This window comes from Dendrobates tinctorius, unplaced genomic scaffold, assembly GCF_039654945.1.
Source record: "Dendrobates tinctorius isolate UK_male_01 unplaced genomic scaffold, ASM3965494v1 ptg000203l, whole genome shotgun sequence".
Classification (NCBI taxonomy): Eukaryota; Metazoa; Chordata; class Amphibia; order Anura; family Dendrobatidae; genus Dendrobates; species Dendrobates tinctorius.
In genome coordinates, this window is record NW_027361870.1 from 14,102,091 (window position 1) to 14,122,245 (window position 20,155).

The 20,155-nt window shown below is 43.7% G+C and overlaps 1 protein-coding gene across 3 annotated transcripts in view; it reads right to left on the reverse strand.

Moving 5' to 3' along the window:
• The window catches only part of LOC141057281 (serine palmitoyltransferase 3-like), a 165,436-nt gene that overhangs the window by 119,560 nt on the left and 25,721 nt on the right, over nt 1-20,155 (reverse strand). The window contains exon 1 of one of the 3 annotated variants that reach the window (XM_073553824.1): nt 19,359-19,485. The exons of the other annotated variants lie outside the window; for them this stretch is intronic. The gene's annotated coding sequence lies outside the window, so the exon portion shown is untranslated. Of the gene's footprint in view, nt 1-19,358; nt 19,486-20,155 lie in introns of those variants that run through there. 3 annotated transcript variants of the gene reach the window in all.

The following is a 20,155-nucleotide window of genomic DNA, read 5'->3' on the forward strand; positions in this document are numbered from 1 at the left end:
AGTTATATTCTTGTACATAGGAGCAGTATTATAGTAGTTATATTCTTGTACATAGGAGCAGTATTATAGTGGTTATATTCTTGTACATAGGGGCAGTATTATAGTAGTTATATTCTTGTACATAGGGAGCAGTATTATAGTAGTTATATTCTTGTACATAGGGGCAGTATTATAATAGTTATATTCTTGTACATAGGGGACAGTATTATAGTAGTTATATTCTTGTACATAGGAGCAGTATTATAATAGTTATATTCTTGTACATAGTGGCAGTATTATAGTTATATTCTTGTACATAGGAGCAGTACTATAGTAGTTATATTCTTGTAAATAGGAGCAGTATTATAGTAGTTATATTCTTGTACATAGGAGCAGTATTATAGTAGTTATATTCTTGTACATAGTGGCAGTATTATAGTAGTGGTTTATTCTTGTACATAGGAGCAGTATTATAGTAGTTATATTCTTGTACATAGGAGCAGTATTATAGTAGTTATATTCTTGTACATAGGAGCAGTATTATAGTGGTTATATTCTTGTACATAGGGGCAGTATTATAGTAGTTATATTATTGTACATAGGGAGCAGTATTATAGTAGTTATATTCTTGTACATAGGGGACAGTATTATAGTAGTTATATTCTTGTACATAGGGGCAGTATTATAGTAGTTATATTCTTGTACATAGTGGCAGTATTATAGTTATATTCTTGTACATAGGAGCAGTATTATAGTAGTTATATTCTTGTACATAGGAGCAGTATTATAGTAGTTATATTCTTGTACATAGGAGCAGTATTATAGTAGTGGTTTATTCTTGTACATAGTCGGGCAGCTTTTAGAATTATAGCAGAATATTATAATGTTTTGTATCATTTCTCTAAAACCTTACTTGATATGTAAAATCTGAAGTCATTTCTGAAATGAGCATGAAAAAAAATATATCAGGAACACTCAAAACTGTCCGAGGGACAAAACCTTGGTAACACAGTGTAACCTCTAAACATGGGAAAATACCTTAAGTCCGACTGCCCATATATATGTAAGGGAGAAGACTGGGCTGTGGGTACCAACAAGGCATCGAGTCTGGAACTGCTGGGGCTACGCCCATTGTTGCAGGAGGGGGGGAAATGGAGGACGGAGAGGACCCAAGACCTGCAGAGAAGGAGCGTGGTAAGAGAGGAGAAAAGAGGCTTTGCGCGGGAAGCAAGGGAGAGTTCCTACCAGGGAGTAGTGAGAACGGAGACCTGGTGTGCGCCGCAGGTAGCTTTAGTCCACACGGTAGCAGGACGCAAGGAGTGCAGGAAGGACGGGGGAACGTTGGCGGGCGTGCTGAACAAAGCGCGTCGAGCAGGAGATTCAGGCACGAGACTCCTGCCCGCAGAGCGTGCCAAGCGGGAGATTTTTGTGAAAAGCTCCTGGCTGCGGAGGGCAGCGTTATAGGCTAGGGGCTCAGCAAGTCAGACAGGTGACCACCCGTTGCTGCCAGTAGAGTTCACACAGATCTGTTGGGAGGGGAAGTCTGAAGACCACAACACCGGCATCAGCCGGCTTTCAACTTTCATCTTTGGAGAAGTGATCAGCATCGGACTCACCATAAGTGAAACAGATACATGCAAAAACCATTGCCTTAAGTTACCCTGTTCTTTAGCTTAAAATCTGTTTAACTCCTTTTGCTCCCTGCGAGTAGAATCCTTCCTGTATTAATTAAACCAAACCCCTGTTAACCCTGGCTCTGCACCTCTGTGTTGCTGCATCCAATTTACCTGCTTTACATATAAATGGCTAAATGGATTATCCAGGCTAAGAAGAAAATGTCTGGGCGTCTCAGAAAGTGGAAAAAGTGAGAAAACGGGTGGATATTCAGTCCCTTGTCAGAACTCAACCTCCCTAAACTGTCAATGGAACATCAGATAGCCTTTTCCAAACTGTTTAACCTGGGGCAACTCGAGTCCACCATAGCAAACAGCCCATCAGGGAAGGCCCCAGGCCGAGATGGCTCATCTATTGCGTATTACAAAACTTTCTCAAAGACACTTCAACCTCACCTCCTCGATATGTGCAAATGCACTCCTTCGAGGCAGCACTTTCTCCCCACAATCCCTTGAAGCCCATATTTCTCTCATTCATACGGAGGGTAAGGACCCGGAATGCGGTAGTAATTATAGACCAATATCTCTATTGAATGTGGACCCTAAAGTATATGACAGTATGCTGGCAAAACGCATTGCGGAATATTTACCACTACTTACAGTATATCACCAGATCAGACAGGTTTCATAAAAGGGAGAGAGGGGAAGGACAATGCCCTACGGATCCTCCATCTGGCACAATATACAGACATCCATAAACTCCCGCTGATGTTTATTGGCAAAGATGCGGAGAAAGCTTTTGATAGGGTGGACCGGACTTTCTTACAGGAGACGCTCAGATCCTTCCTCTTTTCTCCTAACTTAAAAGTAATACTCCGAATGTACACCCAATCCACGGCTAGAGTCAAACTCAATAATTCTCTTACTAATTAATTCAACTTCTGTAATGGTACAAGACAGCGCTGCCAACTACCTTCCCTTTTATTTGTGATAGTAATTGAGCCACTAATACAAGCTATTAGGCAACGTCAATACATAGAGGGATGAATCTCATGGGACACACCATAAAGCCGTGGCCTTCGCCGATGATCTATTAGTCATAACATCACAGCCAGATAAGGGAATTCCAGCTATCTTGCAGATTTTAGAGAGATATGGCTCGTTGTCCAACTTTAAAATAAACTTGTCCAAATCAGAGGCTCTAGGAATAAATGTGTCTGCTCAAGCTATTAAGAATTGTGAGAGCCAATTTCCATTCAGATGACCCACCAACCATATCTCATATATAGGTATTAATATTAGCAAATCCCCCAAAGACCTCTTTAACCTAAACTATAAACCACGCTTGCCAAAAGTAGTTGAACTTAGCAAATTATGTAAGGCTCCCTATCTCTCTTGGATAGGTAGGAAAAATTTAATAAAAAGTGTACATCTACCTAAGTTCATTTACTTATTCTATATGCTTCCTATCCCAATACTGAAGTCATACATCTGTAAGGTTAACTCCTTCTTTTTCAGTTACATTTGGAATAAACATAGACCAAGACTCAACTCACATACCCTAACTTCTCAAGGGTAAGGGGGGAATGGGACATCCTAATATACTTGCATATTATCAAGCTGCAATATTCACCAGAACAATGGATTGCGTCAGGAAAACAGATGGATAGTTTTGGCTCTACTTAGAGGAACACATGTCCCCCATACCACTTTGTGCAATAGTATTTTCTGCCCCTCTAAACTCTCCAAAAGAACGTTCCGCAACTCACTCACCAGCGCTACTGCAGAATGCTGGCAACTGTTTGCAGACTTTCTTTCCCCTTCTCTCTCCCATCTTACGCAAGTATCAGATTTGTTAGACCCTGACTTGGAGATACCTAACACATATAGTGAGCAAGGTGAACTGGAAGCATCCCATCTAATAGATCACTTATTTCCAGACGACACTTTTTTGACTTTTCCGGCAATGAAAGCACTACCTACACTATCTAACCTCACCTTTCTTCATTATGAGTCTCTAAAAAAAGACGGTGCTCCATATCATGATGTATGGCGATCCTTCCAGATTGTTTACTGTAAAGCTCTGGCAAAAATTAAAAGACCACTTTCAAATGTTCAGTTTGTCTGATTTTTATCTTTATAGGTATATTTTTGAGTAAAATGTAAATTGTTCTTTTAGCCTATAAATTTTTGACATCATGTCAATTTCTAAGCAATAAATTTTGTATTTTTTTCTGACAAAGAAAAATGGCCAAAATAAAAAAAACAGTGCCTTCAGACCTCAAATAATGTGAAGAAAATAAGTTCATAATAACTTAGAAAAAACAATATTAATGTTTTATTGTTGCTAAGTGGTTCGCCACCAGTCTGGACACCTTGTCCCTGCAACTATGCTGTCCCTATTTACTATTAGGCATTACAACTTTTATAACATATTTTACAAAAAGTGCTTCCAGTTCCTACATAACAGTCATATCACACATCAAGTGGTACCTGCTACTAATACCTATCATTTCCTATGTTCTACAAATGCTATACTGTAATTTTTCAATAGCCTTATACAATATCAATACACATTTTACATTTATAAAACAACCTATACATGGCATAATATTACAAGCATAATAACATTTTTATTAGTTACAATCAAAGCTGTCATCATTTGAGGTAATTGGCAGATACTATCCCAGCCAGGGTATCTTTTAATGTCCTTTTGTGCTGTATGGAGGATCCGCTCAAAACCTCCAACATTGGTCTTGGGTGGGCTGCAAGACTTAACTGGTCTCCCCTTTAGACCTCATCTTCGGCCTCACCTAACGGGTTTTTCTTCAGGTCTGTAGTTGTTGTGCAGTGATGAAACCTTTGCATTTTAAAAGGCATGTGTAAAACCAATAAGGAGCACCTGAATAGGTGCTGAACTATATACAAATGGAGTGTCCGGATCACTCAGCGTTCATGATCTCTCAGTTTTTATTCTTTATTTTTATGGAAGCAACTTAGGGAACATTTTGCCAGAAATCCACCTGGAGTTAACTTTTTACAGTCATGTTTACTTGTTCTTTTACTGCTTCTTTGATGGCTGTGCAAGCACAGGACCATCCCTGGTCATGGGCACATTGCATAGCACCAGGATCATCGATTCCACCATTGGTGTCTGTGTGGCTGGTGTGTTCTGGGTAGGTGGGGGTGTCAGGGGCTCCAGCTGGATGTCATTGGCTACAGCAGTGATGTCATTGCCTGTTACCTGCATTTCTCCGGACTCCTTCCATTGCGACACCGCTGTTAGTTGCGTCTGCAGCTCCTCAACCTCTCCTTTCAGAGCGCCAGATCTGTTGCAGACGACCGGTTGGAGCCTCTATCTTCCTGGCTAGGGGAGCCTTCTGCTTCCACCCCGCGCCCAGCAAGCCTCCGCTCACTGCTCACCATGGCATCTTCCTGGTGCTCTGTATTCTCTTCTGCTCTGTTTCCCGCTGCGGGGCCTTTCTCCACCCCCCATGGGCGGTGCCTCTTTCCTTTCCCGCCATTCCAGGCTAGGATGCGGACCTCTCCGGGTGGCGGCCATGATGCAATAGCATAAAAATACAGACAGGGTAGGTTCATGGTGCTTCGCACTCTTTCTTGGGTACCGCCCATGATGGCACACCTTACTGCACAACTCATGGGATCGCCATTGCAGCCATCTTTACAGTCCAAATCACAGTCCAATAAATCTGATCCTTTGCACATTTTGGTTTGTTATTTCTCAGTTCAGTCAAATCTCTGGCACACAGGACCCAGTGATACCGGGGTTTGAAGTAAAGTTCGCGACGGCAAGTTGGAGCACCCCCAGGGCCATGTGTTACTCGGTACCGGGTCGGTGTCTTAAAGGAATGTGTCACAGCAGCAGTGACCCGGCCTGTGGCCCTGAGTGTCCATTAAGAATAAGGATTGATGAGGAATAAAGTCTATGTGTAGATAAGTTAGTGATGCCACCTGTGGTACTCGGCAATAATCGTGTTAGCCGACGCTGCAGTTCAGATCCTCTGGGACTGATGGTGTGATGCAGCAGAGTTGGAATAGCTCTCCACAGGCAGAGCTTGGTCCCAGGGCAGATGTAAGATGTTGAGGGAGATGGTGGTGATGTAGTGTTAGGCAAGGGATGTAGCAGTGCTGAGAATGTGACGCAGGAAGAATGCAGAAGACATCGCTGGGTGCAGTTACAAAGCTTTACTCACAGTTCTGGTACGCACAGATGCCCATTTGGTACTGCGCCCTCCAGGTCAGGGGTACAGCAAACTCCCAGATAGATGGAGAACACCTTTCCAGGACTCCCTCCAGTGTATGCCTTTCCTGCCCAACTCACTGTGCTGATTTCCTCCCTCTTGTCTAGCACCGTCACAAACAGTGCCCCAAGCCAGCAGACTCGGATCTTGTCGGGCATAACCTCTAGGTCCCTGGATCCTATGTGTCTGCGTTTCAGCAATGTATTTATGGATTTGGCTACAAGCAATTGCAATGCTCGGAGCCTCTGTTTTGCCTAGCTGAGTCTGTTGTTCACTCCACTAGTTATAGGGCCAGTCCCTATACTGTGACCGTTTCCACCACCCGACGTCAGCTGGCGTGGATTGAGCCCCACGGACAGTATGGTCACTGTACCATGCCTCTACAATCCCTTCCCTCTTCAGGGAGCTTCCTTCAGTCTTTTCCTTCCCAGCAGCTCATCTCACCAGGAGCTGCTTCACTCACGTCTTTCCATTTTCACTTCCTCCTCACGTCTCTCAGACACACTGTTCTCCCACTCTCATTCACTAGCTCCACCCACCTCCTAACACCTTTTCACTACCCAGGCAGAGTTGAGATCCTCCTCTCATAGGGTACATCCAAATGCTCTGCTGCTAAAGGGTGTGTGTGTTGGGTGTGTTGGACACAGGTGTTAGAGTCCTGTGAGGTGCCTCCACCTCACCTCGGGAGTGGGATACCACACCTCTGGGTGAGATGCAGTATCTCTGTGGCGACTGGACTCTCCTGGGGTGCCACATAGGAGCTTGCACAGTAGCATCTATTGGAATGTGATACAAGCTACTGCGAGGTGCTGCCATTTTGATGAAGATATTTTTTTTTCTCTCCACAATATTATATGACTAAATCATAAATGAATATATGCATATTAGCCATTGTATCATGCTACAGCGCAAGCACTGACGCCGGCACCATTTCGATCAGCGTTATTTTTTTTTACCCCACAATATTCTTTACAGTATGTAAAATTGGAGGCATAAGCTCATAAAGATGCATATGTAAGCAGAGCCCCACCCACAGGCCACCCCGGAGCACAAGAATCTCATTAACTGAAAACTGCAAATACAGATTAAACAGCAATCACAAGACGGATTTCATCAACCATGGAACCATTGTAATCAGTATAATGGTATAATGGCGCCGACCTGACACTGTCTGTAGGTTACTGAGCAAAATCCTGCTGACAGGTTCCCTTTAATAAAGTTTTACTCTTAATGTTTTAACTTTAGGTGAAAAAGGTGAAAAAAAAAAAAAAAAGAGCATTTACGTTTAAATGTACCGTAAACCAAAGCAATTACACAATTGTGTTTGCTTCTGACATGCAAACAATGCTTTTTTTTTGGTCACTGGATAATTATAATTATATGATATTGTAAAATAATAAGTAAAATTTTGCATAAGTGCAAAATTACCATTCTAAAATGGAGGTCAAGATCACAGTAAATGACATTTTAATGAAACCAAGTCCAATAAACATTTTAGAGCTGACATTACACAGGCAGAGAAAATATAGAAAATAAGAAAATGTTTAACAGTAAATTATGTTTCTAGATCGTAAAAGAAAATTGCATTAAATAATTAGAAATGTTTGCACATTTTGCTGTGATAAGAAACCATAGAACAGGTTTACGTATTGTAAAGTCTATTATCATCTATGGCCAATTTCATATGAGCGTATAAAAATTTTTGATTTTCATCCAGAAAAAATAGACAGTTTTTCATTTCTATGGTCATCTGTATGGCATCCGCTTTTATAAGGTCTATAAATATAAGCTGTCATCTGAACAGTCCAATTCAATAATATTGGTTCTACTGCTGTCCATCCGATGTTAGCGTTTTCCACAGCACTTATACGGTGTTGTGAAAGTAGCCTTATAAGTGGATCTTTACCTTCAAGGCACTCACCCACAGAGGTCACATCATTCAATTAGCCCATTGATGCGCCTGTTACGTGATCACATGTCATCAATGTCTTGCTATGACAGCAGAAGATGCCTTGAAAACGTTCATGCTTGTCATCGCAGAGCTTACTTGGAGCCCAGCCTGTGGCCGAGCTTCAAAGCAGACTGTGATTTTCACTATATGGGCTCATGCTCACATGCGGGAAACTCGGACAAGTCTCGCACGTCAATACCTGGCACTGCCGCCGGCACTTGGATCGGAGCATTCAGCTTCCTGTATTTCTATGCAGCTGAACACACCGATCCGAGTGCCGCTGGCAGTGCCGGATATTGACGTGTGAGACTCGCGCATGTGAGTATAAGCCCTTTCACTAATACTGTGGTATTGCTGTATATAGAACGAGCGATCAGATGATCGCAGGTTAACATCTCCAACAAGTACAGTGAAAAGTAAAAAAAGATTTTAAAAATATAAAAAAAACAAAAGCATAACCTTATTACCCCAAGTCTGTTTTCGCCTTCATGACCAGGCCGAATTTTACAATTCTTACCAGTGTCAATTTATGAGATGATACCTCTGGAATGCTTGAAGAGATTGTCTTCTCGTGACACATTGTACTTCATGATAGTGGTAAAATTTGTTCGATATAACTTGTGTTTAATTGTAAAAATATAGAAAATTTGGTCAAAATTTTGAAAATTTCACCATTTTTAACCTTTTAGTCTTAACATTTTACTTCTTTTCCATAAAAATGTTACTTTAGCCCCTAATATATATATATTTTTTTTAAACATAACAGGAGAAAATGGACTCCAAAATTTGTTGTGCAATTTCTTCTGAGAAAGCTGATACCCAATATGTGGGGGAAAACTACTGTTTGGGTGCATGACTCGGAAGGAAAGCAGCACCATTTGACTTTTTGAGCACAAAAATAGCTGTAATTGAGATCGAAAGCCATGCCGTGTTTGGAGAGTCCCGGATGTGGCCGAACAATGGCAACCCCCCACAAGTGACCGCATTTTGGAAACTACACCCCTTAAGGAATGTATCTAGATGTGTGATGAACATCTTTAAACAAGGGTAACAGGAGAAAATAGAGTCCAAAATGTGTTGTGCAATTTCTCATGAGTTTACAGCTATCCCATATATAACAGAAAGCTAGTTTTTGGGTGCATGGCAGTGCTCAGAAAGGAAGGAGTGGCGAACTGGAGCATATACTATATATTAGATGGAATGATCTGCAGGTGTCATGTCGCATTTGGAGAGTCCTTGATGTGCAACCTCCCCCACATTTTGGAAACTAGATCCCTCAAGGAGTTTATCTGGATGTGTGGTGAGCAACTTGAACCCACAGGTGCGTTACAGAATTTTACAACATTGAACTGTGAAAATAAAAAAAAAAAATGTATATTTTTTACCACAAAAATGTTGCTTCAGTTCAAGATTTTCACAAGGATAGCAGGAGAAAATGGACCCAAAATTTGCTGTGCAATTTCTGCTGAGCATTCCAATACTCCATCTGTGGTCGAAAACTACTTTTGAGGCACAGTACAAGGCTCAGAAGGGAAGAAGAGCTAAATTGGAATTCAGACTTTGCTGTAAAAATTTGAGGATGCTATCACATTGGCAGAGACCCTGAGGTGCCAGAACAACAGAAACCCCCCATAAGTGACCTAATTTTACAAACAGTACCCCCAATGAATTTTTCTAGGGGTATAGTCAGCATGTTGCCACCACATGTGCCTACCAGAATTTTTACCATTGGATGGAAAAGAAAGAATAATTACATTTTTACCACTAACATGTTGTTTTATCCCCAAGTTTGTAATTTTTCTAAGGGCTAATAGGAAAACATAAACCTGTCAGTCTTTTGTGCAATTCCTCCTGAGTGCACCAATGCTCTACATGAAATTGGGAAATACTTTTCATGTACAGGGCAAAGCTCAGAAATGAAGGAGCGCCATATTATTGTGCAGATTTGGCTGTTACAGTGGGTACGGAAAGTATTCTGACCCCTTTAAATTTTTCACTCTTTGTTTCATTGCGGCCATTTGTTAAATTCAAAAAAGTTCATTTTTTTCCTCATTAATGTACACTCTGCACCCCATCTTGACATTTTTGCAAATTTATTAACAAAGAAAAACTGAAATATCATATGGTCATAAGTAGAGATGAGCGACTTTGCCTTTTTTCAGGTCGAGTCGGGTTTCATGCCAATCTGGGTCAACAACTGGGTCATCCATCACCTCCTCTTCAATGTCATGTGCACCTTCCTCTGTGTCACCGTGTATGGTGGTATAGTATGCGGGAAGGGGCACCTGAGTTTCATCAGGGTCTGATTCTGCCTCAGTACACTGCGAGGACAATGTAGTGCTCTGAGTGAATGTACCAGCAGATAAATCTAGCAGTGGCTGTGCATCAGTGCACTCCATGTCAGATTCATCTTCGACTGGGGAATTCACGATTTGACTTGATAACCCAGGCATGGTATGTGAAAAGAGCTCCATGGAGTAATCTGTAGTGTGGCCTGCCGCATCCTTCACTTTTGGTAGGGGTTTAGGACACAAGGAAAGGTGTTGTTCCTGACCAGGAGCCTCCACTGATGACTCGGTGCTTTTATTTTTTGAAACTTCAGAAGAGGAGGCGAGAGAGCTAGAGGCTGTGTCAGCAATGTAAGCCAAAACTTGTTCCTGAAGCTCTGGCTTTGAAAGCGGTTTACTTACTCCCAGAAAAGGGAGCCTTCGAGGCCTTGTGGAGCCAGATGATGACGCAGGCTCAACACCTCCTGCCTTAGGTGCTATTGTGCTTTTGCCACTACCAACAGATGCACCACCAACACCACCACCATCAGGACCAGCTGGCAACCCCCACCCACTTCCACCGCCTCTTCCACCATACTTCCTCATTTTTGTGAAAATGTACCCAAAATACCACCAGCTATATGGTACTGTAAAACAAGGTAGAAGGTGTATATAGTATTGGTGAGAATTTGAATCTCACTAGAGATTTGAGGATGCTGAACTATTGTCTCAGGCCCAGTAGAGATTACACCTCAATGTAACAGGCTTAAATTGAATGGTGTATGACAAGGTGGAGGGTGTATCTAGTATTGGTGAGAATTTGAATCTCACTAGAGATTTGAGGACGCTGAACTATTGTCTCAGGCCCAGTGGAGATTACACCTCAATGTAACAGGCTGAAATTGAATCATAGAATCGTAGAGTTGGAAGGGACCTCCTGGGCCATCTGGTCCAACCCCCTGCTCAAAGCAGGATTCGCTAAATCATCCCAGTCAGATGTCTGTCCAGCCTCTGTTTGAAGACTTCCATTGAAGGAGAACTCACCACTTCTCGTGGCAGCCTGTTCCACTCATTGATCACTCTGTCAAAAAGTTTTTTCTAATATCTAATCTGTGTCTCCTCCCATTCAGTTTCATCCCATTGCTTCTAGTCTTTCCTTGTGCAAATGAGAATAAAGTTGATCCTTCTACAATGTGACAGCCCTTTAGATATTTGTAGACAGCTATTAAGTCTCCTCTCAGTCTTCTCTTTTGCAAACTAAACATTCCCAAATCCTGCAACCTTTCCTCATAAGACAGGGTTGCAGACCGGTCACCATTCTGGTCGCTCTTTTCTGAACTTGCTCCAGTTTGTTGATGTATTTTTTAAAATGTGGTGCCCAAAACTGGACACAATATTCCAGATGAGGTCTGACCAAAGAGGAGTAGAGGGAAATAATGACTTCACGTGATCTAGACTGCATGCTTCTGTTAAAACATCCTAGAATTGCATTTGCCTTTTTTGCTGCTGCATCACACTGTTGACTCATATTCAGTCTGTGATCTATTAGTATACCCAAGTCTTTTTCACATGTGCTGTCACTTAGCCCTATTCCTCCCATTCTATATATGCTTTTTCATTTTTATTGCCCAGATGTAGTACTTTGCATTTCTCCCTGTTAAAAACCATTCTGTTAGTTGCTGCCCACTTCTCCAGTTTATTTAAATCTTTTTGAATCCTCTCTCTCTCTTCTCTAGTATTAGCTATCCCTCCTAGCTTTGTGTCATCAGCAAATTTAATCAGTTTACCCTCAATTCCTTGATCTAAATTGTTGATAAAGATGTTGAACAATACAGGGCCCAGGACAGAGCCCTGTGGTTCCCCACTTGAGACATTCTTCCAACTGGATGTGCAGCCATTTACGACCACTCTTTGGGTCCGATCACTAAGCCAGTTATGAATCCACCTAACAGTTGCCTTGTCCATTCCAAACTTAGTCATTTTTTCAATAAGGATTGTATGAGAGACTTTGTCAAATGCTTTGCTGAAGTCAAGATATACTATATCTACAGCATTTCCTTGATTCACCCAATCAGTGATACCATCATAGAAGGAAATTAAGTTAGTCTGACATGACTTATTAGTTACAAACCCATGCTGGCTCTGTTTAATCACTTCATTCTTATCCAGGTATTGACATACATGTTGTTTAATAATTTGTTCAAAGATCTTTCCTGGTATAGAAGTCAGACTCACCGGCCTATAGTTGCCTGGGTCCACCTTCTTCCCCTTTTTGAAGATAGGAACAACATTTGCTCTTCTCCAGTCCTCTGGCACTTCTCCTGTTCTCCAAGAATTTTCAAAGATTATGGAGAGGGGTTCAAAAATTTCTTCTGCTATCTCCTTCAGTACTCAGCAGTGTGCAAACAGCAATGCAGCTATCAGGGAGCCTTATAAGGCAGCCTAATAACCAACAGAGCTGATGCACAAAAATATATCCTCCCCTGTCACTGCACACAAACTGTTGTGCTGTACAGTGGAAATCGCTAACAGCAGAAGCAGTTTTTTGGTTCTTCTTCCCTGCCTAATGCTCTCCCTTATTCTGAATCAGCAGCAGAAACCTCTCCCTAATGCTAAGATCGGCAGAAGTAAGATGGCGGTCGGTGTGCACGCCCTTTTATAGCCCCTGTGACGCCACACAAAGCCAGCCAATCACTTGCATGCCCTTCTCAAAGATGGTGGTGACCGATGCCTATGTCATCGCGTTGCCCACAGTGTGCGGCCTCCATCATTGGCTGAAAAAGGGCACTGGTAGTGCGGCGCCCCTGAGTCTCAGCCACCACAGAGGTACTGCACCTCCTCCTGAGGTGTGGTGCCCCACCATCCAGGTAAGTTGGGGGCTCCTGACCACGCTCCAACACTCGCACCCCACACAACAGAGTAGTTCAGCAAAGCCACATTGCGGCTCCCTGCTTGGAGTGTAGCAGAGCACCTTTGGTGGCTCCCTGCTTGGAACACGAAACGTGCTGGGAGGCGGGTGGACTTGAGAATACATAAAAGAGCGGGGAGGTTTAGAATTAGAGGTCAGTCTGAGGGAGGAAGTCACTCAGAGAGGAGTGAGGAAAGGAGATCCCTGGAAGAGGGATGGAGGAAGGAGTGCTGCAGCTGCCTCAGTGATCTGAGCCAGCTGGCACGGGAAAGGAAAGAAGGAGAAAGACATTGAACTGGAGCCTGTGCTTCCATAAGAAAGAAAGACAAGTATGGAATGTAGGAGTAAAAGGGAACACAGAGGACGTGGGTTAGAGGAAGAACCCTGCCTAGAAATTCTAAGCGCAAGGCCGGGGCCCGGTCCCCGAGGTTGTATGGACACTAATGGTTCTGCAGCAGACATCGGTGGAGTAGTGGGCTGTAAATGCACTACTCCCATCTAAGACTTGGGGGCACAACAGCAACTTGGATAGTGAGCCGGGACTCAGGAGTAAGGAGTCCCCGAAGCAGGCTACAGCTGTCTGCCGTACAAGTAGAGTTCTTGGGAATATCTGTCAGGAGGCACTCCAGTGTAACTCAGTACTGGGAGTACTTCACACTTAAAGGCGCTATAGAGGAGACTTTCAGAAAGGCACATGTTGGCGGAGTGTTGGAAGGGAGCTTTCCATCTTGCCTGGAGGTTGACTGAGTCCCTAACCCGGAGGATACGGCATGGAGGCAGGCACCTGTGTGTACTACAGACTGAGTAAAGCTTTAGAACTACAAGCCCTGGTGTCCTCCATTCATTCCTGCGACAACATACCGGGTACCGCTACATCTGGGTACCAGCATCTACACTGCCCTGGGACTATAGCTCCACCTGTGGGGAGTTACACCATCTTGGCTGAAACCCACCATCAGTCCCAGAGGATCTGCATGCAGCGTTGGCCTAACACCTCACTTGCCGAACACCACAGGTGGCGTCACGAACTATTTATCTAACTACATTCCACCACCATTCAAACTCCCCCTATTAATTGGGTGCCCAGGGCCACGGACCGGGTCACCGTTGCTGTGACACATCCCACCGACACCGGCCCGGTACCGAGTATCCCATGGCCCTGGGAGGGCGACCCAGAAGCATCTTTTGAAACGCGACTTTGGCGCTCGGGTCGCTGTCCTCGTGGCCGACCTCACGCTATGGTCGGGTTTTGTTTCATGAAACCCGACTTCAGCGAAAGTCGCCGACTTTTAAATTTGACCGACCCGTTTCCCTCAACCCTAGTCATAAGTATTCAGACCCTTTGCTCATTATTGAGAAGAAGCACCTTTTTGAGCTAGAAAAGTCATGAGTCTTCTTGGGAATGATGCAACAAGTTTTTCACACCTGGATTTAGGGATGCTCTGCCATTCTTCCTTGCAGATCCTCTCCAGTTCCGTCAGGTTGGATGGTGAACGTTGGTGGACAACGGTCTCTCCAGAGATGCTCAATTGGGTTTAGGTCAGGGCTCTGGCTGGGCCAGTCAAGAATGGTCACACAGAGTTGTCCTGAAGCCACTCCTCTGTTATTTTATCTGTGTGCTTAGGGTCATTGTCTTGTTGGAAGGTGAACCTTCGGCAAAGTCTGAGGTCCAAAGCACTCTGGAAGAGGTTTTCATCCAGAATATCTCTGTACTTGGCCGCATTCATGTTTCCTTCAATTGCAACCAGTCATCCTGTCTCTGCAGCTGAAAAACACCCTCATAACATGATGCTGTAACCACCATGTTTCACGGTTGGGATTTTATTGGACAGGTGATGAGCAGTGCCTGGTTTTCTCCACACATACCGCTTAGAATTATCACCAAAAAGTTCTATCTTCGTCTCATCAGACCAGAGAATCTTATTTCTCATAGTCTGGGAGTCCTTCATGTGTTTTTTTAGCAAACTCTATGCGGGCTTTCATATGTCTTGCACTGAGGAGAGGCTTCCGTCGGGCTACTCTGTCATAAAGGCCCAACCAGTGGATGGCTGCAGTGATAGTTGACTTTGTGGAACTTTCTCCCATCTCCCTACTGTATCTGTGATGCTCAGCCACAGTGATCTTGGCATTCTTCTTTATTTCTCTCACCAAGGCTCTTCTTCCATGATTGCTCAGTTTGTCTAAGAAGACTTCTGGTGGTCCCAAACTTCTTCCATTTAAGGATTATGGATTCCACTGTGCTCTTAGGAACCTTGAGTACAGGAGAAATTCTTTTGTAACCTTGGCCAGATCTGTCTCTGAGCTCCTTGGCCAGTTCCTTTGACCCTCATGATTTTCATTTGGTCTGACAAGCACTGTGAGCTGTGAGGTCTTATATAGACAGGTGTGTGCCTTTACAAATCAAGTCCTATCAGTTTATTTAAACACAGCTGGACTCCAATGAAGGAGTAGAACCATCTCAAGGAGGATCACAAGGAAATGGACAGCATGTAACTTAAATATGAGTGTCTGAGCAAAGGGTCACAATACTTATGACCATAATAAATAATAATAATAAATTTTATTTTTATAGCGCCGACATATTCCGCAGCACTTTACATTTCAGAGGGGATTTGTACAGACAGTCTATGAGGAAAGAGGTAGACACGAAAGGTGGGTGGTAACAGTTGCCCTGATTGTATGGACCAGCCATAATGTTAAGTGTGTAACAGTACAGACAGAGGGCTAATGGATGCATAAAGCATGTGGGAACATGATGCTGGGAACCTGGTTATGGTAAAACTTTTGGCTCTGCCACACAGGGATAGGTTAGGTTAATGTGTTGAGGCGATAGGCCAGTCTGAATAAATGCGTTTTCAGGACACGCTTAAAATTGTGGGGATTGGGGACTAATCGTATTGACCTGGGAAGTGCATTCCAAAGAATTGGCGCGGCACGTGTAAAGTCTTGGAGACGGGAGTGGGAGGTTCTGACTATTGAGGATACTAACCTCAGGTCATCAGCAGAACGGAGGGCGCGGGTAGGGTGGTATACTGAAACAAGGGAGGAGATATAGGGTGGTGCTGAGCCATGGAGGGCTTTGTGGGTGAGGGTAATAAGTTTATACTGAATTCTGGAGTGGATGGGTAGCCAGTGTAATGACTGGCACAAGGTAGAGGCATCGGTGTAACGATTGGTGAGGAATATGATCCTGGCTGCAGCATTCAAGACAGATTGGAGAGGGGAGAGTTTGGTAAGAGGGAGACAGATTAGAAGAGAGTTACAATAGTCGAGACGAGAATGAATAAGAGAAACAGTAAGAGTTTTTGCAGAGTCAAAAGTAAGAAAAGGTCGAATTCTAGAAATGTTTTTGAGGTGCAGATGACAAGAGCGAGCCAGTGATCGAATGTGGGGGGCAAAGGAAAGCTCGGAATCAAGTATGACCCCAAGACAGCGGGCATGTTGCTGGGGAGTAATAGTGGAACCACACACGGAAATGGCAATGTCGGGTGTAGGTACATTAGTAGCGGGAGGAAACACAAGGAGTTCAGTCTTTGACAGGTTCAGTTTCAGATATAGTGAGGACATGATATTAGACACAGCGTTTAGACAATCGCCAGTGTTTTCTAGAAAGGCTGGCGTGATGTCAGGAGAAGAAGCGTATAATTGGGTGTCATCAGCATAGAGATGGTACTGGAAACCAAATCTACTGATTGTTTGACCAATAGGGGCAGTGTACAAGGAGAAGAGGAGGGGGCCTAGAACCGATCCTTGAGGAACCCCAACAGTAAGGGGAAGGTGAGAGGAGGAGGAACCGGCAAAAGAAACAGTAAAGGTGCGGTCGGAGAGATAGGAGGAGAACCAGGAGAGAACGGTGTCCTTGAGGCCAATGGAATGGAGCATAGTGAGGAGGAGCTGATGATCCACAGTGTCGAATGCTGCAGAGAGATCCAAGAGAATTAGCATGGAGTAATGACCATTTGATTTAGCTGTTAGCAGATCATTAGAGACTTTAGTGAGGGCAGTTTCAGTGGAGTGTAAAGAGCGGAAACCGGATTGGAGAGGGTCGAGAAGAGAGTTTTCTGAGAGATAGCAGATAAGACGGGAGTGGACCAGGCGTTCCAGGAGTTTAGAGATGAAGGGAAGATTAGAGACAGGTCTATAGTTAGCGGCACAGTTTTGGTCGAGGGATGGTTTTTTAAGTAGTGGATGTATGATGGCATGCTTAAATGAGGAGGGAAAAATACCAGAAGAGAGAGGTTAAATATTTTAGTTAGGTGAGGGGTGACAGCAGGGGAAAGGGACTGGAGGAGATGTGACGGAAATGGGTCACTGGTGCAAGTAGTTGGGCGAGAAGATGCAAGGAGCCTGCTTACTTCTTCTTCTGTGACTGGTTCAAAATCAGAGAGTGAGTTAGATGCAGTGGGGGAGGGAGGACAGTGCATGGTATGAGGGGATTTGGAGATAATTTCCTGTCGGATCTGGTCAATTTTTTCTTTGAAGTAATTGGCCAGATCGTCAGCTCGGAGCTCCGTGGTTGGGGCCTGTACTCTTGGATTGAGTAGAGAATGAAAAGTGTCAAAGAGACGTTTCGGGTTATTGGACAGTGAGATGATGAGGGTGTTGAAATAGGTTTGTTTGGAGAGGTGAAGGGCAGTGTTGTATGTTCTAAGCATAAACTTAAAGTGGATGAAATCTTCGTGTAGATTGGATTTTCTCCACAGACGTTCGGCGCACCTGGAGCACCGCTGCAGGAAACGTGTTTGCACCGTGTGCCAGGGTTGTCGCCGTCTGCGTTGTGGTGTTCTATTTATAGGGGGTGCAAATTCATCCAGGGCACTTTGAAGTGTTTCATTGTAATGCTTCAATGCAGAATCAGGACATGAGAGGGAGGAGATAGGGGCCAATGAAGACTGCAAGTTCTTCAGAAGTTTCTGGGTGTTAATGGCCTGTATGTTTCTATAAGTCTGGACAGTGGGGGTGACCTGAGCAGCCTGGCAGTTCTTTATAGAGAATGAAAGAAGATTGTGGTCAGAGAGCGGGAGAGGGGAGTTTGCAAAATCATCCACTGCACAAAGCCGAGAGAAGACCAAGTCGAGGGAGTTTCCGTCTTCATGCGTTGGAGAATTAGTAAGCTGCGAAAGGCCAAATGAGGAGGTTAGAGATAAAAGGTGAGTAGCAGATGGGGAGAGGGGAAGAGCAATGGGGATGTTGAAATCTCCCATGATGAGGGTAGGGATGTCACAGGAGAGAAAATGTGGAAGCCAAGTGGCAAAATGATCCAGGAACTGATGGGAGGGGCCGGGAGGACGATACACCACCGCCACTCGCATGGAGAAGGGGGTGTAGAGTCTGACGGCATGGACCTCAAAAGAAGGGAAGACAAGTGAGGGTACTTGAGGGATAACCTGAAAGGTACATTTTGGTGATAGGAGCAGACCAACGCCTCCACCAGCTCTATTGTCTGATCTTGGGGTATGAGAGAAGTGTAGTCCCCCGTATGAAAGAGCAGCAGCAGCGGTAGTATCCGACTGCTGGATCCAGGTTTCAGTAAGAGCCAGGAGGTTAAGAGAATTAGAAAGGAAGAAGTCATGAATGAAGGAGAGTTTGTTACACACTGAGCGAGAATTCCAAAGTGCACAATTAAGAGAGACAGATGGCATGCAGGGAATATTAATCAGATTAGAGGGGTTTCTGAGTGTAGCAGTGGGGAGGTTTGACTTTCTATAACATGGGGGACCAGGGTTGGGAGCAATGTCTCCTGCAACTAGGAGAAGGAGGATAGAAAGAGTGAGCAGATGGTTAAGTGATTTGTGAGAGCGTCTCTGGTGTTGAATGGTGGGACTGGCTGGATCTGTGCAATTTAACAATGTGAAAAGAGCATGAGTGCTGTACATAGGAGAGGAAAGAAGTGAGGGGCCAATATGGATGGAGTGTGGAGAGTTAATGCCAGGGCGGTGGATGTGTGTGAATGCAGCGGCCAGGATATAAATTACACAAATGCATATGGTATATATTTGTTGCACCCCAAATGTACAGGGAGTAGAAGTATATAAATGTCTTACCTGTCTCCTGCCCAACTGCCATGTTATAACTGCCAGAAGCACTTTGATACATGTACTTAGATTACATGTGCATAAATGCCACCCCTGCATAAATGCTCCCCCTAGCTAGGTCTGAATATATAGGAGGTTAAGGCTAAGTTTTTTTTTGTTTTTTTTTTTGTGGCCCTCTCTGCTCGTTAATCAATCACACTAAATTGAGACACCAGGACCCAATAAAATGTTGTGGTCAAATAAACACATGTCCAACACTACATGGATCATAAAGCACTTTGAAAAGTTTCTGGACCTCACAACATAAGGGGACAAGCAGAGTAAGTTGAAAAAAACTATATACCAGATATAAGCTTGCAGAGTTGAAAACACATAGATAGCATTCAGGATTAACTGCTTGCTGACATTGAATGGAGACACAGGAGTGGATTCAGAGCAGAGATTGGAAAAGCTGGTTACCAGATATAAGCTTGCAGAGTTGAAAACACATAGATAGCATTCAGGATTAACTGCTTGCTGACATTGAATGGAGACACAGGAGTGGATTCAGAGCAGAGATTGGAAAAGCTGGTTACCAGATATAAGCTTGCAGAGTTGAAAACACATAGATAGCATTCAGGATTAACTGCTTGCTGACATTGAATGGAGACACAGGAGTGGATTCAGAGCAGAGATTGGAAAAGCTGGTTACCTGTATGAAGAGAATAGAGATGCGTGTCACATTCATCCATGTTATAACTGCCAGAAGTACTTTGATACATGTACTTAGATTACATGTGCATAAATGCCACCCCTGCATCATGTGATAGTTCAGTTTTCTTTTTTAATAAATTTGCAAAAATTTCTACATTTCTGTTTTTTCAGGCAAGATGGGGTGCAGAGTGTACATTAATGAGAAAAAAAATGAACTTTTTTGAATTTGCCAAATGGCCGCAATGAAATAAAGAGTGAAAAATTTATAGGGGTCTGCAAACTATCTGTACATACTGTATATCAGCCATTGTGCATCCATACAGGTGTGTACAAAACATCAGACTGCACTCCGATGTCTTCTGAATGCAGTCCGATATACAGCGAGTCACACAATGGAGAAGATGTAGAAGTTAAATTCTTGATCTTCTCCGTACCTGTGATTCGATT